The sequence below is a fragment of the Schistocerca cancellata genome, unplaced genomic scaffold (genome assembly GCF_023864275.1).
Source record: "Schistocerca cancellata isolate TAMUIC-IGC-003103 unplaced genomic scaffold, iqSchCanc2.1 HiC_scaffold_327, whole genome shotgun sequence".
Classification (NCBI taxonomy): Eukaryota; Metazoa; Arthropoda; class Insecta; order Orthoptera; family Acrididae; genus Schistocerca; species Schistocerca cancellata.
The window spans coordinates 18,465-38,923 of NW_026046345.1; the positions used below are offsets into that span (position 1 = coordinate 18,465).

The following is a 20,459-nucleotide window of genomic DNA, read 5'->3' on the forward strand; positions in this document are numbered from 1 at the left end:
TGCTGTTGCTAGGGAACGAACTTAATTGTCGTTTGTTATCACCAAGGAGTCCACGCCTCAGCGTAAAAATGTTTACTTCCAATTATGGCGAGGTACAACTTTGATCTTTCTCCTCCCCTGTTATGAGTAAAATATGATGCAAACGGCAATGAATAGTCAGTTTCGAGCTGTGTGCCATGCCAGTCTGCACGCACAAATACGCTCGCAAACAGAGAACACCACTGAGTCCGGATTCAGCACGAAATGCGGGAGGAGAGGGAGTAAATGTCACGTTTATTGAGCAGATCCGGTGTATTCTAGAGGCTACGATACCTGGCTTTCACCCAGGAGGCCCGGGTTCGATTCCCGGTACCGGAAGAGAAGTTTTTGCGCACACGTCCCTCCTTTTTTTAGCCTTCCAACCTTCGTTTTGTCGCCCTCCTTCCGGAGCTTCAACCGAACGTAATCGGGGAAAACAGGCACAAGATGCAATTACTGTCAGCACCGGGATAAAGGCAGAAGAGGCACTGGTCCGCTGTTGGGCTGCTACCAGCGTCAGTGGGAAGTCGGTGAAGTCGCCAGTTGCGCCAGAAGCCAGCAATTACCGTAGTACGCCTACACACTCGTTCCAATTATTCACATTGCTTGCAGCCGCTCCACCCACAACGGGCATCAGCCCGGATAGCTCAGACGGTAGAGCATTAGGCTTTTAACCTAAGGGTTCAGGGTTCGAGTCCCTGTCCGGGCGAAGATTTTTAACGCTTCCGTAATGGCTCGTCTCGTAGCGCTGGTATCCCTGCCGTAATCAGTGCACAGAGTTCGTTTCCTGTCAACATTCTGCGCAGACCGGTTGGATTTTTCACGATTCGAGGGAAGCTTCAGATACGAGCAGTCGTGGCCGAGTGGTTAAGGCGTCTGACTAGAAATCAGATTCCCTCTGGGAGCGTAGGTTCGAGTCCTACCGACTGCGTCCGTTTTTCTTCTCTTTTTTTCTTTAGGAAGGAGGAGCAGAAAATTTCGCGGTTTGCCTGTCGTTTTGGTACCTCGCCACACCTCACCTCTCACAGTCGTTTATAGCGCCTGTCCTTTTGATAAGGGCGAATTCCAAGCGTCAGCTTTCGCGTCAGCCGAGCAAAGTCGGGACAAGTCGGGACATACTACAGGATGGCCTGCGTGGAGCAACGACGGAAAGAAAACGTTAACGTGGCTCACATACTCATACGCAAAAAATTGCGCCCGTTGCGGTGGCCGGGAATCGAACCCGGATCAACTGCTGGGAAGGCAACTATGCTCACCATTACACCACCACCGCACATCCGCTGCTCGCAACGCCGCGCTGTGTCGGCTTCCCGCCCGCCGGCAGCGGCCCACGGTGATAGTAGCTGTAGGCGCTTTACGAGGTAGGAGGGTGCATCCACACGCATTCGGGTAGCGCCTCCACGCACGCTGCGTCTTTGGGCAAGACTCGTCGCCGCGGCCGCAACGTTACTCACACGATAGTGATGAGCGGTCGCTATAAGGCAGTGTAGTGGGGGACTCCGCGTGTGTAGCACTTCTTTCGGTCGTATCCGACGTCGCTGGGTGGCAATCCCACTTTCCCTGCAGACAGCTGCTCGGGAATATGCTCGGCTAGCATGGACGTCATCGGACGTCCGCCCCCTACAAATGCAACTAACAAAATGAGAACAACAACTAAAAAAGTGGTAGGTTGTTCGCCTACCACGCGGGCGGCCCGGCTTCGATTCCCGGCCGATGCATCGTTTTGCTGTTCTCGCTATAATGCCGCCGCGCCGATTGCTCGCTTGAGCTGCGTCAGCCTCAGGAATGTGTAGCAGGATTCGCTGTGAGAAGAACCAAACACGCAGCACGCAAGAGGCCGTACTTGGACGGTCGCGTGCTATTTCTGAACTCTAGCGTCGGCCTGGCCCTACAGGCCGCTGTGTCCAGGTGCCGCAAGGGCGATGTACTGTTACCTCGGGCAGTGCTGCTTTCCGTTGAAAAAGCTGCGGCAGCAGTTTAATCTAGCCAGTCGGGAAAGCACGTGTAGCAACACAGCAGATTCTTGAGAAAGCGCAAACTGTCTATCTCTAATATGTGCGACTTACCAAGTTTCCTGGGACGCTTGTTGCAGCGTGCCTCGGTAGCGCAGTAGGTAGCGCGTAAGTCTCATAATCTTAAGGTCGTGAGTTCGATCCTCACCCGGGGCATTTAATTTGCTGTACATCATGGCTGAATTAACGGCGCTGCTGTTGCTAGGGAACGAACTTAATTGTCGTTTGTTATCACCAAGGAGTCCACGCCTCAGCGTAAAAATGTTTACTTCCAATTATGGCGAGGTACAACTTTGATCTTTCTCCTCCCCTGTTATGAGTAAAATATGATGCAAACGGCAATGAATAGTCAGTTTCGAGCTGTGTGCCATGCCAGTCTGCACGCACAAATACGCTCGCAAACAGAGAACACCACTGAGTCCGGATTCAGCACGAAATGCGGGAGGAGAGGGAGTAAATGTCACGTTTATTGAGCAGATCCGGTGTATTCTAGAGGCTACGATACCTGGCTTTCACCCAGGAGGCCCGGGTTCGATTCCCGGTACCGGAAGAGAAGTTTTTGCGCACACGTCCCTCCTTTTTTTAGCCTTCCAACCTTCGTTTTGTCGCCCTCCTTCCGGAGCTTCAACCGAACGTAATCGGGGAAAACAGGCACAAGATGCAATTACTGTCAGCACCGGGATAAAGGCAGAAGAGGCACTGGTCCGCTGTTGGGCTGCTACCAGCGTCAGTGGGAAGTCGGTGAAGTCGCCAGTTGCGCCAGAAGCCAGCAATTACCGTAGTACGCCTACACACTCGTTCCAATTATTCACATTGCTTGCAGCCGCTCCACCCACAACGGGCATCAGCCCGGATAGCTCAGACGGTAGAGCATTAGGCTTTTAACCTAAGGGTTCAGGGTTCGAGTCCCTGTCCGGGCGAAGATTTTTAACGCTTCCGTAATGGCTCGTCTCGTAGCGCTGGTATCCCTGCCGTAATCAGTGCACAGAGTTCGTTTCCTGTCAACATTCTGCGCAGACCGGTTGGATTTTTCACGATTCGAGGGAAGCTTCAGATACGAGCAGTCGTGGCCGAGTGGTTAAGGCGTCTGACTAGAAATCAGATTCCCTCTGGGAGCGTAGGTTCGAGTCCTACCGACTGCGTCCGTTTTTCTTCTCTTTTTTTCTTTAGGAAGGAGGAGCAGAAAATTTCGCGGTTTGCCTGTCGTTTTGGTACCTCGCCACACCTCACCTCTCACAGTCGTTTATAGCGCCTGTCCTTTTGATAAGGGCGAATTCCAAGCGTCAGCTTTCGCGTCAGCCGAGCAAAGTCGGGACAAGTCGGGACATACTACAGGATGGCCTGCGTGGAGCAACGACGGAAAGAAAACGTTAACGTGGCTCACATACTCATACGCAAAAAATTGCGCCCGTTGCGGTGGCCGGGAATCGAACCCGGATCAACTGCTGGGAAGGCAACTATGCTCACCATTACACCACCACCGCACATCCGCTGCTCGCAACGCCGCGCTGTGTCGGCTTCCCGCCCGCCGGCAGCGGCCCACGGTGATAGTAGCTGTAGGCGCTTTACGAGGTAGGAGGGTGCATCCACACGCATTCGGGTAGCGCCTCCACGCACGCTGCGTCTTTGGGCAAGACTCGTCGCCGCGGCCGCAACGTTACTCACACGATAGTGATGAGCGGTCGCTATAAGGCAGTGTAGTGGGGGACTCCGCGTGTGTAGCACTTCTTTCGGTCGTATCCGACGTCGCTGGGTGGCAATCCCACTTTCCCTGCAGACAGCTGCTCGGGAATATGCTCGGCTAGCACGGACGTCATCGGACGTCCGCCCCCTACAAATGCAACTAACAAAATGAGAACAACAACTAAAAAAGTGGTAGGTTGTTCGCCTACCACGCGGGCGGCCCGGCTTCGATTCCCGGCCGATGCATCGTTTTGCTGTTCTCGCTATAATGCCGCCGCGCCGATTGCTCGCTTGAGCTGCGTCAGCCTCAGGAATGTGTAGCAGGATTCGCTGTGAGAAGAACCAAACACGCAGCACGCAAGAGGCCGTACTTGGACGGTCGCGTGCTATTTCTGAACTCTAGCGTCGGCCTGGCCCTACAGGCCGCTGTGTCCAGGTGCCGCAAGGGCGATGTACTGTTACCTCGGGCAGTGCTGCTTTCCGTTGAAAAAGCTGCGGCAGCAGTTTAATCTAGCCAGTCGGGAAAGCACGTGTAGCAACACAGCAGATTCTTGAGAAAGCGCAAACTGTCTATCTCTAATATGTGCGACTTACCAAGTTTCCTGGGACGCTTGTTGCAGCGTGCCTCGGTAGCGCAGTAGGTAGCGCGTAAGTCTCATAATCTTAAGGTCGTGAGTTCGATCCTCACCCGGGGCATTTAATTTGCTGTACATCATGGCTGAATTAACGGCGCTGCTGTTGCTAGGGAACGAACTTAATTGTCGTTTGTTATCACCAAGGAGTCCACGCCTCAGCGTAAAAATGTTTACTTCCAATTATGGCGAGGTACAACTTTGATCTTTCTCCTCCCCTGTTATGAGTAAAATATGATGCAAACGGCAATGAATAGTCAGTTTCGAGCTGTGTGCCATGCCAGTCTGCACGCACAAATACGCTCGCAAACAGAGAACACCACTGAGTCCGGATTCAGCACGAAATGCGGGAGGAGAGGGAGTAAATGTCACGTTTATTGAGCAGATCCGGTGTGGTCTAGAGGCTACGATACCTGGCTTTCACCCAGGAGGCCCGGGTTCGATTCCCGGTACCGGAAGAGAAGTTTTTGCGCACACGTCCCTCCATGTTTTAGCCTTCCAACCTTCGTTTTGTCGCCCTCCTTCCGGAGCTTCAACCGAACGTAATCGGGGAAAACAGGCACAAGATGCAATTACTGTCAGCACCGGGATAAAGGCAGAAGAGGCACTGGTCCGCTGTTGGGCTGCTACCAGCGTCAGTGGGAAGTCGGTGAAGTCGCCAGTTGCGCCAGAAGCCAGCAATTACCGTAGTACGCCTACACACTCGTTCCAATTATTCACATTGCTTGCAGCCGCTCCACCCACAACGGGCATCAGCCCGGATAGCTCAGACGGTAGAGCATTAGGCTTTTAACCTAAGGGTTCAGGGTTCGAGTCCCTGTCCGGGCGAAGATTTTTAACGCTTCCGTAATGGCTCGTCTCGTAGCGCTGGTATCCCTGCCGTAATCAGTGCACAGAGTTCGTTTCCTGTCAACATTCTGCGCAGACCGGTTGGATTTTTCACGATTCGAGGGAAGCTTCAGATACGAGCAGTCGTGGCCGAGTGGTTAAGGCGTCTGACTAGAAATCAGATTCCCTCTGGGAGCGTAGGTTCGAGTCCTACCGACTGCGTCCGTTTTTCTTCTCTTTTTTTCTTTAGGAAGGAGGAGCAGAAAATTTCGCGGTTTGCCTGTCGTTTTGGTACCTCGCCACACCTCACCTCTCACAGTCGTTTATAGCGCCTGTCCTTTTGATAAGGGCGAATTCCAAGCGTCAGCTTTCGCGTCAGCCGAGCAAAGTCGGGACAAGTCGGGACATACTACAGGATGGCCTGCGTGGAGCAACGACGGAAAGAAAACGTTAACGTGGCTCACATACTCATACGCAAAAAATTGCGCCCGTTGCGGTGGCCGGGAATCGAACCCGGATCAACTGCTGGGAAGGCAACTATGCTCACCATTACACCACCACCGCACATCCGCTGCTCGCAACGCCGCGCTGTGTCGGCTTCCCGCCCGCCGGCAGCGGCCCACGGTGATAGTAGCTGTAGGCGCTTTACGAGGTAGGAGGGTGCATCCACACGCATTCGGGTAGCGCCTCCACGCACGCTGCGTCTTTGGGCAAGACTCGTCGCCGCGGCCGCAACGTTACTCACACGATAGTGATGAGCGGTCGCTATAAGGCAGTGTAGTGGGGGACTCCGCGTGTGTAGCACTTCTTTCGGTCGTATCCGACGTCGCTGGGTGGCAATCCCACTTTCCCTGCAGACAGCTGCTCGGGAATATGCTCGGCTAGCATGGACGTCATCGGACGTCCGCCCCCTACAAATGCAACTAACAAAATGAGAACAACAACTAAAAAAGTGGTAGGTTGTTCGCCTACCACGCGGGCGGCCCGGCTTCGATTCCCGGCCGATGCATCGTTTTGCTGTTCTCGCTATAATGCCGCCGCGCCGATTGCTCGCTTGAGCTGCGTCAGCCTCAGGAATGTGTAGCAGGATTCGCTGTGAGAAGAACCAAACACGCAGCACGCAAGAGGCCGTACTTGGACGGTCGCGTGCTATTTCTGAACTCTAGCGTCGGCCTGGCCCTACAGGCCGCTGTGTCCAGGTGCCGCAAGGGCGATGTACTGTTACCTCGGGCAGTGCTGCTTTCCGTTGAAAAAGCTGCGGCAGCAGTTTAATCTAGCCAGTCGGGAAAGCACGTGTAGCAACACAGCAGATTCTTGAGAAAGCGCAAACTGTCTATCTCTAATATGTGCGACTTACCAAGTTTCCTGGGACGCTTGTTGCAGCGTGCCTCGGTAGCGCAGTAGGTAGCGCGTAAGTCTCATAATCTTAAGGTCGTGAGTTCGATCCTCACCCGGGGCATTTAATTTGCTGTACATCATGGCTGAATTAACGGCGCTGCTGTTGCTAGGGAACGAACTTAATTGTCGTTTGTTATCACCAAGGAGTCCACGCCTCAGCGTAAAAATGTTTACTTCCAATTATGGCGAGGTACAACTTTGATCTTTCTCCTCCCCTGTTATGAGTAAAATATGATGCAAACGGCAATGAATAGTCAGTTTCGAGCTGTGTGCCATGCCAGTCTGCACGCACAAATACGCTCGCAAACAGAGAACACCACTGAGTCCGGATTCAGCACGAAATGCGGGAGGAGAGGGAGTAAATGTCACGTTTATTGAGCAGATCCGGTGTATTCTAGAGGCTACGATACCTGGCTTTCACCCAGGAGGCCCGGGTTCGATTCCCGGTACCGGAAGAGAAGTTTTTGCGCACACGTCCCTCCTTTTTTTAGCCTTCCAACCTTCGTTTTGTCGCCCTCCTTCCGGAGCTTCAACCGAACGTAATCGGGGAAAACAGGCACAAGATGCAATTACTGTCAGCACCGGGATAAAGGCAGAAGAGGCACTGGTCCGCTGTTGGGCTGCTACCAGCGTCAGTGGGAAGTCGGTGAAGTCGCCAGTTGCGCCAGAAGCCAGCAATTACCGTAGTACGCCTACACACTCGTTCCAATTATTCACATTGCTTGCAGCCGCTCCACCCACAACGGGCATCAGCCCGGATAGCTCAGACGGTAGAGCATTAGGCTTTTAACCTAAGGGTTCAGGGTTCGAGTCCCTGTCCGGGCGAAGATTTTTAACGCTTCCGTAATGGCTCGTCTCGTAGCGCTGGTATCCCTGCCGTAATCAGTGCACAGAGTTCGTTTCCTGTCAACATTCTGCGCAGACCGGTTGGATTTTTCACGATTCGAGGGAAGCTTCAGATACGAGCAGTCGTGGCCGAGTGGTTAAGGCGTCTGACTAGAAATCAGATTCCCTCTGGGAGCGTAGGTTCGAGTCCTACCGACTGCGTCCGTTTTTCTTCTCTTTTTTTCTTTAGGAAGGAGGAGCAGAAAATTTCGCGGTTTGCCTGTCGTTTTGGTACCTCGCCACACCTCACCTCTCACAGTCGTTTATAGCGCCTGTCCTTTTGATAAGGGCGAATTCCAAGCGTCAGCTTTCGCGTCAGCCGAGCAAAGTCGGGACAAGTCGGGACATACTACAGGATGGCCTGCGTGGAGCAACGACGGAAAGAAAACGTTAACGTGGCTCACATACTCATACGCAAAAAATTGCGCCCGTTGCGGTGGCCGGGAATCGAACCCGGATCAACTGCTGGGAAGGCAACTATGCTCACCATTACACCACCACCGCACATCCGCTGCTCGCAACGCCGCGCTGTGTCGGCTTCCCGCCCGCCGGCAGCGGCCCACGGTGATAGTAGCTGTAGGCGCTTTACGAGGTAGGAGGGTGCATCCACACGCATTCGGGTAGCGCCTCCACGCACGCTGCGTCTTTGGGCAAGACTCGTCGCCGCGGCCGCAACGTTACTCACACGATAGTGATGAGCGGTCGCTATAAGGCAGTGTAGTGGGGGACTCCGCGTGTGTAGCACTTCTTTCGGTCGTATCCGACGTCGCTGGGTGGCAATCCCACTTTCCCTGCAGACAGCTGCTCGGGAATATGCTCGGCTAGCACGGACGTCATCGGACGTCCGCCCCCTACAAATGCAACTAACAAAATGAGAACAACAACTAAAAAAGTGGTAGGTTGTTCGCCTACCACGCGGGCGGCCCGGCTTCGATTCCCGGCCGATGCATCGTTTTGCTGTTCTCGCTATAATGCCGCCGCGCCGATTGCTCGCTTGAGCTGCGTCAGCCTCAGGAATGTGTAGCAGGATTCGCTGTGAGAAGAACCAAACACGCAGCACGCAAGAGGCCGTACTTGGACGGTCGCGTGCTATTTCTGAACTCTAGCGTCGGCCTGGCCCTACAGGCCGCTGTGTCCAGGTGCCGCAAGGGCGATGTACTGTTACCTCGGGCAGTGCTGCTTTCCGTTGAAAAAGCTGCGGCAGCAGTTTAATCTAGCCAGTCGGGAAAGCACGTGTAGCAACACAGCAGATTCTTGAGAAAGCGCAAACTGTCTATCTCTAATATGTGCGACTTACCAAGTTTCCTGGGACGCTTGTTGCAGCGTGCCTCGGTAGCGCAGTAGGTAGCGCGTAAGTCTCATAATCTTAAGGTCGTGAGTTCGATCCTCACCCGGGGCATTTAATTTGCTGTACATCATGGCTGAATTAACGGCGCTGCTGTTGCTAGGGAACGAACTTAATTGTCGTTTGTTATCACCAAGGAGTCCACGCCTCAGCGTAAAAATGTTTACTTCCAATTATGGCGAGGTACAACTTTGATCTTTCTCCTCCCCTGTTATGAGTAAAATATGATGCAAACGGCAATGAATAGTCAGTTTCGAGCTGTGTGCCATGCCAGTCTGCACGCACAAATACGCTCGCAAACAGAGAACACCACTGAGTCCGGATTCAGCACGAAATGCGGGAGGAGAGGGAGTAAATGTCACGTTTATTGAGCAGATCCGGTGTGGTCTAGAGGCTACGATACCTGGCTTTCACCCAGGAGGCCCGGGTTCGATTCCCGGTACCGGAAGAGAAGTTTTTGCGCACACGTCCCTCCATGTTTTAGCCTTCCAACCTTCGTTTTGTCGCCCTCCTTCCGGAGCTTCAACCGAACGTAATCGGGGAAAACAGGCACAAGATGCAATTACTGTCAGCACCGGGATAAAGGCAGAAGAGGCACTGGTCCGCTGTTGGGCTGCTACCAGCGTCAGTGGGAAGTCGGTGAAGTCGCCAGTTGCGCCAGAAGCCAGCAATTACCGTAGTACGCCTACACACTCGTTCCAATTATTCACATTGCTTGCAGCCGCTCCACCCACAACGGGCATCAGCCCGGATAGCTCAGACGGTAGAGCATTAGGCTTTTAACCTAAGGGTTCAGGGTTCGAGTCCCTGTCCGGGCGAAGATTTTTAACGCTTCCGTAATGGCTCGTCTCGTAGCGCTGGTATCCCTGCCGTAATCAGTGCACAGAGTTCGTTTCCTGTCAACATTCTGCGCAGACCGGTTGGATTTTTCACGATTCGAGGGAAGCTTCAGATACGAGCAGTCGTGGCCGAGTGGTTAAGGCGTCTGACTAGAAATCAGATTCCCTCTGGGAGCGTAGGTTCGAGTCCTACCGACTGCGTCCGTTTTTCTTCTCTTTTTTTCTTTAGGAAGGAGGAGCAGAAAATTTCGCGGTTTGCCTGTCGTTTTGGTACCTCGCCACACCTCACCTCTCACAGTCGTTTATAGCGCCTGTCCTTTTGATAAGGGCGAATTCCAAGCGTCAGCTTTCGCGTCAGCCGAGCAAAGTCGGGACAAGTCGGGACATACTACAGGATGGCCTGCGTGGAGCAACGACGGAAAGAAAACGTTAACGTGGCTCACATACTCATACGCAAAAAATTGCGCCCGTTGCGGTGGCCGGGAATCGAACCCGGATCAACTGCTGGGAAGGCAACTATGCTCACCATTACACCACCACCGCACATCCGCTGCTCGCAACGCCGCGCTGTGTCGGCTTCCCGCCCGCCGGCAGCGGCCCACGGTGATAGTAGCTGTAGGCGCTTTACGAGGTAGGAGGGTGCATCCACACGCATTCGGGTAGCGCCTCCACGCACGCTGCGTCTTTGGGCAAGACTCGTCGCCGCGGCCGCAACGTTACTCACACGATAGTGATGAGCGGTCGCTATAAGGCAGTGTAGTGGGGGACTCCGCGTGTGTAGCACTTCTTTCGGTCGTATCCGACGTCGCTGGGTGGCAATCCCACTTTCCCTGCAGACAGCTGCTCGGGAATATGCTCGGCTAGCACGGACGTCATCGGACGTCCGCCCCCTACAAATGCAACTAACAAAATGAGAACAACAACTAAAAAAGTGGTAGGTTGTTCGCCTACCACGCGGGCGGCCCGGCTTCGATTCCCGGCCGATGCATCGTTTTGCTGTTCTCGCTATAATGCCGCCGCGCCGATTGCTCGCTTGAGCTGCGTCAGCCTCAGGAATGTGTAGCAGGATTCGCTGTGAGAAGAACCAAACACGCAGCACGCAAGAGGCCGTACTTGGACGGTCGCGTGCTATTTCTGAACTCTAGCGTCGGCCTGGCCCTACAGGCCGCTGTGTCCAGGTGCCGCAAGGGCGATGTACTGTTACCTCGGGCAGTGCTGCTTTCCGTTGAAAAAGCTGCGGCAGCAGTTTAATCTAGCCAGTCGGGAAAGCACGTGTAGCAACACAGCAGATTCTTGAGAAAGCGCAAACTGTCTATCTCTAATATGTGCGACTTACCAAGTTTCCTGGGACGCTTGTTGCAGCGTGCCTCGGTAGCGCAGTAGGTAGCGCGTAAGTCTCATAATCTTAAGGTCGTGAGTTCGATCCTCACCCGAGGCATTTAATTTGCTGTACATCATGGCTGAATTAACGGCGCTGCTGTTGCTAGGGAACGAACTTAATTGTCGTTTGTTATCACCAAGGAGTCCACGCCTCAGCGTAAAAATGTTTACTTCCAATTATGGCGAGGTACAACTTTGATCTTTCTCCTCCCCTGTTATGAGTAAAATATGATGCAAACGGCAATGAATAGTCAGTTTCGAGCTGTGTGCCATGCCAGTCTGCACGCACAAATACGCTCGCAAACAGAGAACACCACTGAGTCCGGATTCAGCACGAAATGCGGGAGGAGAGGGAGTAAATGTCACGTTTATTGAGCAGCTCCGGTGTGGTCTAGAGGCTACGATACCTGGCTTTCACCCAGGAGGCCCGGGTTCGATTCCCGGTACCGGAAGAGAAGTTTTTGCGCACACGTCCCTCCTTTTTTTGGCCTTCCAACCTTCGTTTTGTCGCCCTCCTTCCGGAGCTTCAACCGAACGTAATCGGGGAAAACAGGCACAAGATGCAATTACTGTCAGCACCGGGATAAAGGCAGAAGAGGCACTGGTCCGCTGTTGGGCTGCTACCAGCGTCAGTGGGAAGTCGGTGAAGTCGCCAGTTGCGCCAGAAGCCAGCAATTACCGTAGTACGCCTACACACGCGTTCCAATTATTCACATTGCTTGCAGCCGCTCCACCCACAACGGGCATCAGCCCGGATAGCTCAGTCGGTAGAGCATTAGGCTTTTAACCTAAGGGTCCAGGGTTCGAGTCCCTGTCCGGGCGAAGATTTTTAACGCTTCCGTAATGGCTCGTCTCGTAGCGCTGGTATCCCTGCCGTAATCAGTGCACAGAGTTCGTTTCCTGTCAACATTCTGCGCAGACCGGTTGGATTTTTCACGATTCGAGGGAAGCTTCAGATACGAGCAGTCGTGGCCGAGTGGTTAAGGCGTCTGACTAGAAATCAGATTCCCTCTGGGAGCGTAGGTTCGAGTCCTACCGACTGCGTCCGTTTTTCTTCTCTTTTTTTCTTTAGGAAGGAGGAGCAGAAAATTTCGCGGTTTGCCTGTCGTTTTGGTACCTCGCCACACCTCACCTCTCACAGTCGTTTATAGCGCCTGTCCTTTTGATAAGGGCGAATTCCAAGCGTCAGCTTTCGCGTCAGCCGAGCAAAGTCGGGACAAGTCGGGACATACTACAGGATGGCCTGCGTGGAGCAACGACGGAAAGAAAACGTTAACGTGGCTCACATACTCATACGCAAAAAATTGCGCCCGTTGCGGTGGCCGGGAATCGAACCCGGATCAACTGCTGGGAAGGCAACTATGCTCACCATTACACCACCACCGCACATCCGCTGCTCGCAACGCCGCGCTGTGTCGGCTTCCCGCCCGCCGGCAGCGGCCCACGGTGATAGTAGCTGTAGGCGCTTTACGAGGTAGGAGGGTGCATCCACACGCATTCGGGTAGCGCCTCCACGCACGCTGCGTCTTTGGGCAAGACTCGTCGCCGCGGCCGCAACGTTACTCACACGATAGTGATGAGCGGTCGCTATAAGGCAGTGTAGTGGGGGACTCCGCGTGTGTAGCACTTCTTTCGGTCGTATCCGACGTCGCTGGGTGGCAATCCCACTTTCCCTGCAGACAGCTGCTCGGGAATATGCTCGGCTAGCACGGACGTCATCGGACGTCCGCCCCCTACAAATGCAACTAACAAAATGAGAACAACAACTAAAAAAGTGGTAGGTTGTTCGCCTACCACGCGGGCGGCCCGGCTTCGATTCCCGGCCGATGCATCGTTTTGCTGTTCTCGCTATAATGCCGCCGCGCCGATTGCTCGCTTGAGCTGCGTCAGCCTCAGGAATGTGTAGCAGGATTCGCTGTGAGAAGAACCAAACACGCAGCACGCAAGAGGCCGTACTTGGACGGTCGCGTGCTATTTCTGAACTCTAGCGTCGGCCTGGCCCTACAGGCCGCTGTGTCCAGGTGCCGCAAGGGCGATGTACTGTTACCTCGGGCAGTGCTGCTTTCCGTTGAAAAAGCTGCGGCAGCAGTTTAATCTAGCCAGTCGGGAAAGCACGTGTAGCAACACAGCAGATTCTTGAGAAAGCGCAAACTGTCTATCTCTAATATGTGCGACTTACCAAGTTTCCTGGGACGCTTGTTGCAGCGTGCCTCGGTAGCGCAGTAGGTAGCGCGTAAGTCTCATAATCTTAAGGTCGTGAGTTCGATCCTCACCCGAGGCATTTAATTTGCTGTACATCATGGCTGAATTAACGGCGCTGCTGTTGCTAGGGAACGAACTTAATTGTCGTTTGTTATCACCAAGGAGTCCACGCCTCAGCGTAAAAATGTTTACTTCCAATTATGGCGAGGTACAACTTTGATCTTTCTCCTCCCCTGTTATGAGTAAAATATGATGCAAACGGCAATGAATAGTCAGTTTCGAGCTGTGTGCCATGCCAGTCTGCACGCACAAATACGCTCGCAAACAGAGAACACCACTGAGTCCGGATTCAGCACGAAATGCGGGAGGAGAGGGAGTAAATGTCACGTTTATTGAGCAGATCCGGTGTGGTCTAGAGGCTACGATACCTGGCTTTCACCCAGGAGGCCCGGGTTCGATTCCCGGTACCGGAAGAGAAGTTTTTGCGCACACGTCCCTCCTTTTTTTGGCCTTCCAACCTTCGTTTTGTCGCCCTCCTTCCGGAGCTTCAACCGAACGTAATCGGGGAAAACAGGCACAAGATGCAATTACTGTCAGCACCGGGATAAAGGCAGAAGAGGCACTGGTCCGCTGTTGGGCTGCTACCAGCGTCAGTGGGAAGTCGGTGAAGTCGCCAGTTGCGCCAGAAGCCAGCAATTACCGTAGTACGCCTACACACGCGTTCCAATTATTCACATTGCTTGCAGCCGCTCCACCCACAACGGGCATCAGCCCGGATAGCTCAGTCGGTAGAGCATTAGGCTTTTAACCTAAGGGTCCAGGGTTCGAGTCCCTGTCCGGGCGAAGATTTTTAACGCTTCCGTAATGGCTCGTCTCGTAGCGCTGGTATCCCTGCCGTAATCAGTGCACAGAGTTCGTTTCCTGTCAACATTCTGCGCAGACCGGTTGGATTTTTCACGATTCGAGGGAAGCTTCAGATACGAGCAGTCGTGGCCGAGTGGTTAAGGCGTCTGACTAGAAATCAGATTCCCTCTGGGAGCGTAGGTTCGAGTCCTAACGACTGCGTCCGTTTTTCTTCTCTTTTTTTCTTTAGGAAGGAGGAGCAGAAAATTTCGCGGTTTGCCTGTCGTTTTGGTACCTCGCCACACCTCACCTCTCACAGTCGTTTATAGCGCCTGTCCTTTTGATAAGGGCGAATTCCAAGCGTCAGCTTTCGCGTCAGCCGAGCAAAGTCGGGACAAGTCGGGACATACTACAGGATGGCCTGCGTGGAGCAACGACGGAAAGAAAACGTTAACGTGGCTCACATACTCATACGCAAAAAATTGCGCCCGTTGCGGTGGCCGGGAATCGAACCCGGATCAACTGCTGGGAAGGCAACTATGCTCACCATTACACCACCACCGCACATCCGCTGCTCGCAACGCCGCGCTGTGTCGGCTTCCCGCCCGCCGGCAGCGGCCCACGGTGATAGTAGCTGTAGGCGCTTTACGAGGTAGGAGGGTGCATCCACACGCATTCGGGTAGCGCCTCCACGCACGCTGCGTCTTTGGGCAAGACTCGTCGCCGCGGCCGCAACGTTACTCACACGATAGTGATGAGCGGTCGCTATAAGGCAGTGTAGTGGGGGACTCCGCGTGTGTAGCACTTCTTTCGGTCGTATCCGACGTCGCTGGGTGGCAATCCCACTTTCCCTGCAGACAGCTGCTCGGGAATATGCTCGGCTAGCACGGACGTCATCGGACGTCCGCCCCCTACAAATGCAACTAACAAAATGAGAACAACAACTAAAAAAGTGGTAGGTTGTTCGCCTACCACGCGGGCGGCCCGGCTTCGATTCCCGGCCGATGCATCGTTTTGCTGTTCTCGCTATAATGCCGCCGCGCCGATTGCTCGCTTGAGCTGCGTCAGCCTCAGGAATGTGTAGCAGGATTCGCTGTGAGAAGAACCAAACACGCAGCACGCAAGAGGCCGTACTTGGACGGTCGCGTGCTATTTCTGAACTCTAGCGTCGGCCTGGCCCTACAGGCCGCTGTGTCCAGGTGCCGCAAGGGCGATGTACTGTTACCTCGGGCAGTGCTGCTTTCCGTTGAAAAAGCTGCGGCAGCAGTTTAATCTAGCCAGTCGGGAAAGCACGTGTAGCAACACAGCAGATTCTTGAGAAAGCGCAAACTGTCTATCTCTAATATGTGCGACTTACCAAGTTTCCTGGGACGCTTGTTGCAGCGTGCCTCGGTAGCGCAGTAGGTAGCGCGTAAGTCTCATAATCTTAAGGTCGTGAGTTCGATCCTCACCCGGGGCATTTAATTTGCTGTACATCATGGCTGAATTAACGGCGCTGCTGTTGCTAGGGAACGAACTTAATTGTCGTTTGTTATCACCAAGGAGTCCACGCCTCAGCGTAAAAATGTTTACTTCCAATTATGGCGAGGTACAACTTTGATCTTTCTCCTCCCCTGTTATGAGTAAAATATGATGCAAACGGCAATGAATAGTCAGTTTCGAGCTGTGTGCCATGCCAGTCTGCACGCACAAATACGCTCGCAAACAGAGAACACCACTGAGTCCGGATTCAGCACGAAATGCGGGAGGAGAGGGAGTAAATGTCACGTTTATTGAGCAGATCCGGTGTGGTCTAGAGGCTACGATACCTGGCTTTCACCCAGGAGGCCCGGGTTCGATTCCCGGTACCGGAAGAGAAGTTTTTGCGCACACGTCCCTCCTTTTTTTGGCCTTCCAACCTTCGTTTTGTCGCCCTCCTTCCGGAGCTTCAACCGAACGTAATCGGGGAAAACAGGCACAAGATGCAATTACTGTCAGCACCGGGATAAAGGCAGAAGAGGCACTGGTCCGCTGTTGGGCTGCTACCAGCGTCAGTGGGAAGTCGGTGAAGTCGCCAGTTGCGCCAGAAGCCAGCAATTACCGTAGTACGCCTACACACGCGTTCCAATTATTCACATTGCTTGCAGCCGCTCCACCCACAACGGGCATCAGCCCGGATAGCTCAGTCGGTAGAGCATTAGGCTTTTAACCTAAGGGTCCAGGGTTCGAGTCCCTGTCCGGGCGAAGATTTTTAACGCTTCCGTAATGGCTCGTCTCGTAGCGCTGGTATCCCTGCCGTAATCAGTGCACAGAGTTCGTTTCCTGTCAACATTCTGCGCAGACCGGTTGGATTTTTCACGATTCGAGGGAAGCTTCAGATACGAGCAGTCGTGGCCGAGTGGTTAAGGCGTCTGACTAGAAATCAGATTCCCTCTGGGAGCGTAGGTTCGAGTCCTACCGACTGCGTCCGTTTTTCTTCTCTTTTTTTCTTTAGGAAGGAGGAGCAGAAAATTTCGCGGTTTGCCTGTCGTTTTGGTACCTCGCCACACCTCACCTCTCACAGTCGTTTATAGCGCCTGTCCTTTTGATAAGGGCGAATTCCAAGCGTCAGCTTTCGCGTCAGCCGAGCAAAGTCGGGACAAGTCGGGACATACTACAGGATGGCCTGCGTGGAGCAACGACGGAAAGAAAACGTTAACGTGGCTCACATACTCATACGCAAAAAATTGCGCCCGTTGCGGTGGCCGGGAATCGAACCCGGATCAACTGCTGGGAAGGCAACTATGCTCACCATTACACCACCACCGCACATCCGCTGCTCGCAACGCCGCGCTGTGTCGGCTTCCCGCCCGCCGGCAGCGGCCCACGGTGATAGTAGCTGTAGGCGCTTTACGAGGTAGGAGGGTGCATCCACACGCATTCGGGTAGCGCCTCCACGCACGCTGCGTCTTTGGGCAAGACTCGTCGCCGCGGCCGCAACGTTACTCACACGATAGTGATGAGCGGTCGCTATAAGGCAGTGTAGTGGGGGACTCCGCGTGTGTAGCACTTCTTTCGGTCGTATCCGACGTCGCTGGGTGGCAATCCCACTTTCCCTGCAGACAGCTGCTCGGGAATATGCTCGGCTAGCACGGACGTCATCGGACGTCCGCCCCCTACAAATGCAACTAACAAAATGAGAACAACAACTAAAAAAGTGGTAGGTTGTTCGCCTACCACGCGGGCGGCCCGGCTTCGATTCCCGGCCGATGCATCGTTTTGCTGTTCTCGCTATAATGCCGCCGCGCCGATTGCTCGCTTGAGCTGCGTCAGCCTCAGGAATGTGTAGCAGGATTCGCTGTGAGAAGAACCAAACACGCAGCACGCAAGAGGCCGTACTTGGACGGTCGCGTGCTATTTCTGAACTCTAGCGTCGGCCTGGCCCTACAGGCCGCTGTGTCCAGGTGCCGCAAGGGCGATGTACTGTTACCTCGGGCAGTGCTGCTTTCCGTTGAAAAAGCTGCGGCAGCAGTTTAATCTAGCCAGTCGGGAAAGCACGTGTAGCAACACAGCAGATTCTTGAGAAAGCGCAAACTGTCTATCTCTAATATGTGCGACTTACCAAGTTTCCTGGGACGCTTGTTGCAGCGTGCCTCGGTAGCGCAGTAGGTAGCGCGTAAGTCTCATAATCTTAAGGTCGTGAGTTCGATCCTCACCCGGGGCATTTAATTTGCTGTACATCATGGCTGAATTAACGGCGCTGCTGTTGCTAGGGAACGAACTTAATTGTCGTTTGTTATCACCAAGGAGTCCACGCCTCAGCGTAAAAATGTTTACTTCCAATTATGGCGAGGTACAACTTTGATCTTTCTCCTCCCCTGTTATGAGTAAAATATGATGCAAACGGCAATGAATAGTCAGTTTCGAGCTGTGTGCCATGCCAGTCTGCACGCACAAATACGCTCGCAAACAGAGAACACCACTGAGTCCGGATTCAGCACGAAATGCGGGAGGAGAGGGAGTAAATGTCACGTTTATTGAGCAGATCCGGTGTGGTCTAGAGGCTACGATACCTGGCTTTCACCCAGGAGGCCCGGGTTCGATTCCCGGTACCGGAAGAGAAGTTTTTGCGCACACGTCCCTCCTTTTTTTGGCCTTCCAACCTTCGTTTTGTCGCCCTCCTTCCGGAGCTTCAACCGAACGTAATCGGGGAAAACAGGCACAAGATGCAATTACTGTCAGCACCGGGATAAAGGCAGAAGAGGCACTGGTCCGCTGTTGGGCTGCTACCAGCGTCAGTGGGAAGTCGGTGAAGTCGCCAGTTGCGCCAGAAGCCAGCAATTACCGTAGTACGCCTACACACGCGTTCCAATTATTCACATTGCTTGCAGCCGCTCCACCCACAACGGGCATCAGCCCGGATAGCTCAGTCGGTAGAGCATTAGGCTTTTAACCTAAGGGTCCAGGGTTCGAGTCCCTGTCCGGGCGAAGATTTTTAACGCTTCCGTAATGGCTCGTCTCGTAGCGCTGGTATCCCTGCCGTAATCAGTGCACAGAGTTCGTTTCCTGTCAACATTCTGCGCAGACCGGTTGGATTTTTCACGATTCGAGGGAAGCTTCAGATACGAGCAGTCGTGGCCGAGTGGTTAAGGCGTCTGACTAGAAATCAGATTCCCTCTGGGAGCGTAGGTTCGAGTCCTACCGACTGCGTCCGTTTTTCTTCTCTTTTTTTCTTTAGGAAGGAGGAGCAGAAAATTTCGCGGTTTGCCTGTCGTTTTGGTACCTCGCCACACCTCACCTCTCACAGTCGTTTATAGCGCCTGTCCTTTTGATAAGGGCGAATTCCAAGCGTCAGCTTTCGCGTCAGCCGAGCAAAGTCGGGACAAGTCGGGACATACTACAGGATGGCCTGCGTGGAGCAACGACGGAAAGAAAACGTTAACGTGGCTCACATACTCATACGCAAAAAATTGCGCCCGTTGCGGTGGCCGGGAATCGAACCCGGATCAACTGCTGGGAAGGCAACTATGCTCACCATTACACCACCACCGCACATCCGCTGCTCGCAACGCCGCGCTGTGTCGGCTTCCCGCCCGCCGGCAGCGGCCCACGGTGATAGTAGCTGTAGGCGCTTTACGAGGTAGGAGGGTGCATCCACACGCATTCGGGTAGCGCCTCCACGCACGCTGCGTCTTTGGGCAAGACTCGTCGCCGCGGCCGCAACGTTACTCACACGATAGTGATGAGCGGTCGCTATAAGGCAGTGTAGTGGGGGACTCCGCGTGTGTAGCACTTCTTTCGGTCGTATCCGACGTCGCTGGGTGGCAATCCCACTTTCCCTGCAGACAGCTGCTCGGGAATATGCTCGGCTAGCACGGACGTCATCGGACGTCCGCCCCCTACAAATGCAACTAACAAAATGAGAACAACAACTAAAAAAGTGGTAGGTTGTTCGCCTACCACGCGGGCGGCCCGGCTTCGATTCCCGGCCGATGCATCGTTTTGCTGTTCTCGCTATAATGCCGCCGCGCCGATTGCTCGCTTGAGCTGCGTCAGCCTCAGGAATGTGTAGCAGGATTCGCTGTGAGAAGAACCAAACACGCAGCACGCAAGAGGCCGTACTTGGACGGTCGCGTGCTATTTCTGAACTCTAGCGTCGGCCTGGCCCTACAGGCCGCTGTGTCCAGGTGCCGCAAGGGCGATGTACTGTTACCTCGGGCAGTGCTGCTTTCCGTTGAAAAAGCTGCGGCAGCAGTTTAATCTAGCCAGTCGGGAAAGCACGTGTAGCAACACAGCAGATTCTTGAGAAAGCGCAAACTGTCTATCTCTAATATGTGCGACTTACCAAGTTTCCTGGGACGCTTGTTGCAGCGTGCCTCGGTAGCGCAGTAGGTAGCGCGTAAGTCTCATAATCTTAAGGTCGTGAGTTCGATCCTCACCCGGGGCATTTAATTTGCTGTACATCATGGCTGAATTAACGGCGCTGCTGTTGCTAGGGAACGAACTTAATTGTCGTTTGTTATCACCAAGGAGTCCACGCCTCAGCGTAAAAATGTTTACTTCCAATTATGGCGAGGTACAACTTTGATCTTTCTCCTCCCCTGTTATGAGTAAAATATGATGCAAACGGCAATGAATAGTCAGTTTCGAGCTGTGTGCCATGCCAGTCTGCACGCACAAATACGCTCGCAAACAGAGAACACCACTGAGTCCGGATTCAGCACGAAATGCGGGAGGAGAGGGAGTAAATGTCACGTTTATTGAGCAGATCCGGTGTGGTCTAGAGGCTACGATACCTGGCTTTCACCCAGGAGGCCCGGGTTCGATTCCCGGTACCGGAAGAGAAGTTTTTGCGCACACGTCCCTCCTTTTTTTGGCCTTCCAACCTTCGTTTTGTCGCCCTCCTTCCGGAGCTTCAACCGAACGTAATCGGGGA

General features: G+C 53.8%; 43 non-coding genes across 43 annotated transcripts; 34 read left to right on the plus strand and 9 right to left on the minus strand.

The window, feature by feature from the left end:
- Window positions 1–654: 654 nt before the first annotated feature.
- Trnak-uuu (transfer RNA lysine (anticodon UUU)) lies at window positions 655–727 on the plus strand. The gene has a single exon. It is a non-coding gene; the product is annotated as a tRNA-Lys (tRNA).
- A 140-nt stretch (window positions 728–867) lies between these two features.
- On the plus strand, window positions 868–949 carry Trnas-aga (transfer RNA serine (anticodon AGA)). The gene has a single exon. It is a non-coding gene; the product is annotated as a tRNA-Ser (tRNA).
- Window positions 950–1,219: 270 nt separating this feature from the next.
- Window positions 1,220–1,291, minus strand: Trnag-ucc (transfer RNA glycine (anticodon UCC)). Its single transcript has one exon. It is a non-coding gene; the product is annotated as a tRNA-Gly (tRNA).
- Window positions 1,292–2,113: 822 nt separating this feature from the next.
- Trnam-cau (transfer RNA methionine (anticodon CAU)) lies at window positions 2,114–2,186 on the plus strand. The gene has a single exon. It is a non-coding gene; the product is annotated as a tRNA-Met (tRNA).
- Window positions 2,187–2,877: 691 nt separating this feature from the next.
- Window positions 2,878–2,950, plus strand: Trnak-uuu (transfer RNA lysine (anticodon UUU)). Its single transcript has one exon. It is a non-coding gene; the product is annotated as a tRNA-Lys (tRNA).
- Window positions 2,951–3,090: 140 nt separating this feature from the next.
- Trnas-aga (transfer RNA serine (anticodon AGA)) lies at window positions 3,091–3,172 on the plus strand. Its single transcript has one exon. It is a non-coding gene; the product is annotated as a tRNA-Ser (tRNA).
- A 270-nt stretch (window positions 3,173–3,442) lies between these two features.
- On the minus strand, window positions 3,443–3,514 carry Trnag-ucc (transfer RNA glycine (anticodon UCC)). Its single transcript has one exon. It is a non-coding gene; the product is annotated as a tRNA-Gly (tRNA).
- Window positions 3,515–4,336: 822 nt separating this feature from the next.
- Window positions 4,337–4,409, plus strand: Trnam-cau (transfer RNA methionine (anticodon CAU)). Its single transcript has one exon. It is a non-coding gene; the product is annotated as a tRNA-Met (tRNA).
- Window positions 4,410–4,731: 322 nt separating this feature from the next.
- Trnae-uuc (transfer RNA glutamic acid (anticodon UUC)) lies at window positions 4,732–4,803 on the plus strand. Its single transcript has one exon. It is a non-coding gene; the product is annotated as a tRNA-Glu (tRNA).
- A 297-nt stretch (window positions 4,804–5,100) lies between these two features.
- On the plus strand, window positions 5,101–5,173 carry Trnak-uuu (transfer RNA lysine (anticodon UUU)). Its single transcript has one exon. It is a non-coding gene; the product is annotated as a tRNA-Lys (tRNA).
- A 140-nt stretch (window positions 5,174–5,313) lies between these two features.
- Window positions 5,314–5,395, plus strand: Trnas-aga (transfer RNA serine (anticodon AGA)). Its single transcript has one exon. It is a non-coding gene; the product is annotated as a tRNA-Ser (tRNA).
- A 270-nt stretch (window positions 5,396–5,665) lies between these two features.
- Trnag-ucc (transfer RNA glycine (anticodon UCC)) lies at window positions 5,666–5,737 on the minus strand. The gene has a single exon. It is a non-coding gene; the product is annotated as a tRNA-Gly (tRNA).
- An 822-nt stretch (window positions 5,738–6,559) lies between these two features.
- Trnam-cau (transfer RNA methionine (anticodon CAU)) lies at window positions 6,560–6,632 on the plus strand. The gene has a single exon. It is a non-coding gene; the product is annotated as a tRNA-Met (tRNA).
- A 691-nt stretch (window positions 6,633–7,323) lies between these two features.
- On the plus strand, window positions 7,324–7,396 carry Trnak-uuu (transfer RNA lysine (anticodon UUU)). The gene has a single exon. It is a non-coding gene; the product is annotated as a tRNA-Lys (tRNA).
- Window positions 7,397–7,536: 140 nt separating this feature from the next.
- On the plus strand, window positions 7,537–7,618 carry Trnas-aga (transfer RNA serine (anticodon AGA)). Its single transcript has one exon. It is a non-coding gene; the product is annotated as a tRNA-Ser (tRNA).
- A 270-nt stretch (window positions 7,619–7,888) lies between these two features.
- Trnag-ucc (transfer RNA glycine (anticodon UCC)) lies at window positions 7,889–7,960 on the minus strand. Its single transcript has one exon. It is a non-coding gene; the product is annotated as a tRNA-Gly (tRNA).
- Window positions 7,961–8,782: 822 nt separating this feature from the next.
- On the plus strand, window positions 8,783–8,855 carry Trnam-cau (transfer RNA methionine (anticodon CAU)). The gene has a single exon. It is a non-coding gene; the product is annotated as a tRNA-Met (tRNA).
- Window positions 8,856–9,177: 322 nt separating this feature from the next.
- Trnae-uuc (transfer RNA glutamic acid (anticodon UUC)) lies at window positions 9,178–9,249 on the plus strand. The gene has a single exon. It is a non-coding gene; the product is annotated as a tRNA-Glu (tRNA).
- Window positions 9,250–9,546: 297 nt separating this feature from the next.
- On the plus strand, window positions 9,547–9,619 carry Trnak-uuu (transfer RNA lysine (anticodon UUU)). The gene has a single exon. It is a non-coding gene; the product is annotated as a tRNA-Lys (tRNA).
- Window positions 9,620–9,759: 140 nt separating this feature from the next.
- Trnas-aga (transfer RNA serine (anticodon AGA)) lies at window positions 9,760–9,841 on the plus strand. Its single transcript has one exon. It is a non-coding gene; the product is annotated as a tRNA-Ser (tRNA).
- A 270-nt stretch (window positions 9,842–10,111) lies between these two features.
- On the minus strand, window positions 10,112–10,183 carry Trnag-ucc (transfer RNA glycine (anticodon UCC)). Its single transcript has one exon. It is a non-coding gene; the product is annotated as a tRNA-Gly (tRNA).
- An 822-nt stretch (window positions 10,184–11,005) lies between these two features.
- Trnam-cau (transfer RNA methionine (anticodon CAU)) lies at window positions 11,006–11,078 on the plus strand. The gene has a single exon. It is a non-coding gene; the product is annotated as a tRNA-Met (tRNA).
- Window positions 11,079–11,400: 322 nt separating this feature from the next.
- Window positions 11,401–11,472, plus strand: Trnae-uuc (transfer RNA glutamic acid (anticodon UUC)). The gene has a single exon. It is a non-coding gene; the product is annotated as a tRNA-Glu (tRNA).
- A 297-nt stretch (window positions 11,473–11,769) lies between these two features.
- On the plus strand, window positions 11,770–11,842 carry Trnak-uuu (transfer RNA lysine (anticodon UUU)). The gene has a single exon. It is a non-coding gene; the product is annotated as a tRNA-Lys (tRNA).
- Window positions 11,843–11,982: 140 nt separating this feature from the next.
- Trnas-aga (transfer RNA serine (anticodon AGA)) lies at window positions 11,983–12,064 on the plus strand. Its single transcript has one exon. It is a non-coding gene; the product is annotated as a tRNA-Ser (tRNA).
- Window positions 12,065–12,334: 270 nt separating this feature from the next.
- Window positions 12,335–12,406, minus strand: Trnag-ucc (transfer RNA glycine (anticodon UCC)). The gene has a single exon. It is a non-coding gene; the product is annotated as a tRNA-Gly (tRNA).
- An 822-nt stretch (window positions 12,407–13,228) lies between these two features.
- Window positions 13,229–13,301, plus strand: Trnam-cau (transfer RNA methionine (anticodon CAU)). The gene has a single exon. It is a non-coding gene; the product is annotated as a tRNA-Met (tRNA).
- Window positions 13,302–13,623: 322 nt separating this feature from the next.
- Trnae-uuc (transfer RNA glutamic acid (anticodon UUC)) lies at window positions 13,624–13,695 on the plus strand. The gene has a single exon. It is a non-coding gene; the product is annotated as a tRNA-Glu (tRNA).
- A 297-nt stretch (window positions 13,696–13,992) lies between these two features.
- Trnak-uuu (transfer RNA lysine (anticodon UUU)) lies at window positions 13,993–14,065 on the plus strand. The gene has a single exon. It is a non-coding gene; the product is annotated as a tRNA-Lys (tRNA).
- Window positions 14,066–14,205: 140 nt separating this feature from the next.
- Window positions 14,206–14,287, plus strand: Trnas-aga (transfer RNA serine (anticodon AGA)). Its single transcript has one exon. It is a non-coding gene; the product is annotated as a tRNA-Ser (tRNA).
- A 270-nt stretch (window positions 14,288–14,557) lies between these two features.
- Trnag-ucc (transfer RNA glycine (anticodon UCC)) lies at window positions 14,558–14,629 on the minus strand. The gene has a single exon. It is a non-coding gene; the product is annotated as a tRNA-Gly (tRNA).
- Window positions 14,630–15,451: 822 nt separating this feature from the next.
- Trnam-cau (transfer RNA methionine (anticodon CAU)) lies at window positions 15,452–15,524 on the plus strand. Its single transcript has one exon. It is a non-coding gene; the product is annotated as a tRNA-Met (tRNA).
- Window positions 15,525–15,846: 322 nt separating this feature from the next.
- On the plus strand, window positions 15,847–15,918 carry Trnae-uuc (transfer RNA glutamic acid (anticodon UUC)). Its single transcript has one exon. It is a non-coding gene; the product is annotated as a tRNA-Glu (tRNA).
- A 297-nt stretch (window positions 15,919–16,215) lies between these two features.
- Trnak-uuu (transfer RNA lysine (anticodon UUU)) lies at window positions 16,216–16,288 on the plus strand. Its single transcript has one exon. It is a non-coding gene; the product is annotated as a tRNA-Lys (tRNA).
- A 140-nt stretch (window positions 16,289–16,428) lies between these two features.
- On the plus strand, window positions 16,429–16,510 carry Trnas-aga (transfer RNA serine (anticodon AGA)). Its single transcript has one exon. It is a non-coding gene; the product is annotated as a tRNA-Ser (tRNA).
- Window positions 16,511–16,780: 270 nt separating this feature from the next.
- Trnag-ucc (transfer RNA glycine (anticodon UCC)) lies at window positions 16,781–16,852 on the minus strand. The gene has a single exon. It is a non-coding gene; the product is annotated as a tRNA-Gly (tRNA).
- An 822-nt stretch (window positions 16,853–17,674) lies between these two features.
- On the plus strand, window positions 17,675–17,747 carry Trnam-cau (transfer RNA methionine (anticodon CAU)). Its single transcript has one exon. It is a non-coding gene; the product is annotated as a tRNA-Met (tRNA).
- Window positions 17,748–18,069: 322 nt separating this feature from the next.
- Trnae-uuc (transfer RNA glutamic acid (anticodon UUC)) lies at window positions 18,070–18,141 on the plus strand. Its single transcript has one exon. It is a non-coding gene; the product is annotated as a tRNA-Glu (tRNA).
- A 297-nt stretch (window positions 18,142–18,438) lies between these two features.
- On the plus strand, window positions 18,439–18,511 carry Trnak-uuu (transfer RNA lysine (anticodon UUU)). Its single transcript has one exon. It is a non-coding gene; the product is annotated as a tRNA-Lys (tRNA).
- A 140-nt stretch (window positions 18,512–18,651) lies between these two features.
- On the plus strand, window positions 18,652–18,733 carry Trnas-aga (transfer RNA serine (anticodon AGA)). The gene has a single exon. It is a non-coding gene; the product is annotated as a tRNA-Ser (tRNA).
- Window positions 18,734–19,003: 270 nt separating this feature from the next.
- On the minus strand, window positions 19,004–19,075 carry Trnag-ucc (transfer RNA glycine (anticodon UCC)). Its single transcript has one exon. It is a non-coding gene; the product is annotated as a tRNA-Gly (tRNA).
- An 822-nt stretch (window positions 19,076–19,897) lies between these two features.
- Trnam-cau (transfer RNA methionine (anticodon CAU)) lies at window positions 19,898–19,970 on the plus strand. The gene has a single exon. It is a non-coding gene; the product is annotated as a tRNA-Met (tRNA).
- A 322-nt stretch (window positions 19,971–20,292) lies between these two features.
- Trnae-uuc (transfer RNA glutamic acid (anticodon UUC)) lies at window positions 20,293–20,364 on the plus strand. Its single transcript has one exon. It is a non-coding gene; the product is annotated as a tRNA-Glu (tRNA).
- Window positions 20,365–20,459: the final 95 nt, after the last annotated feature.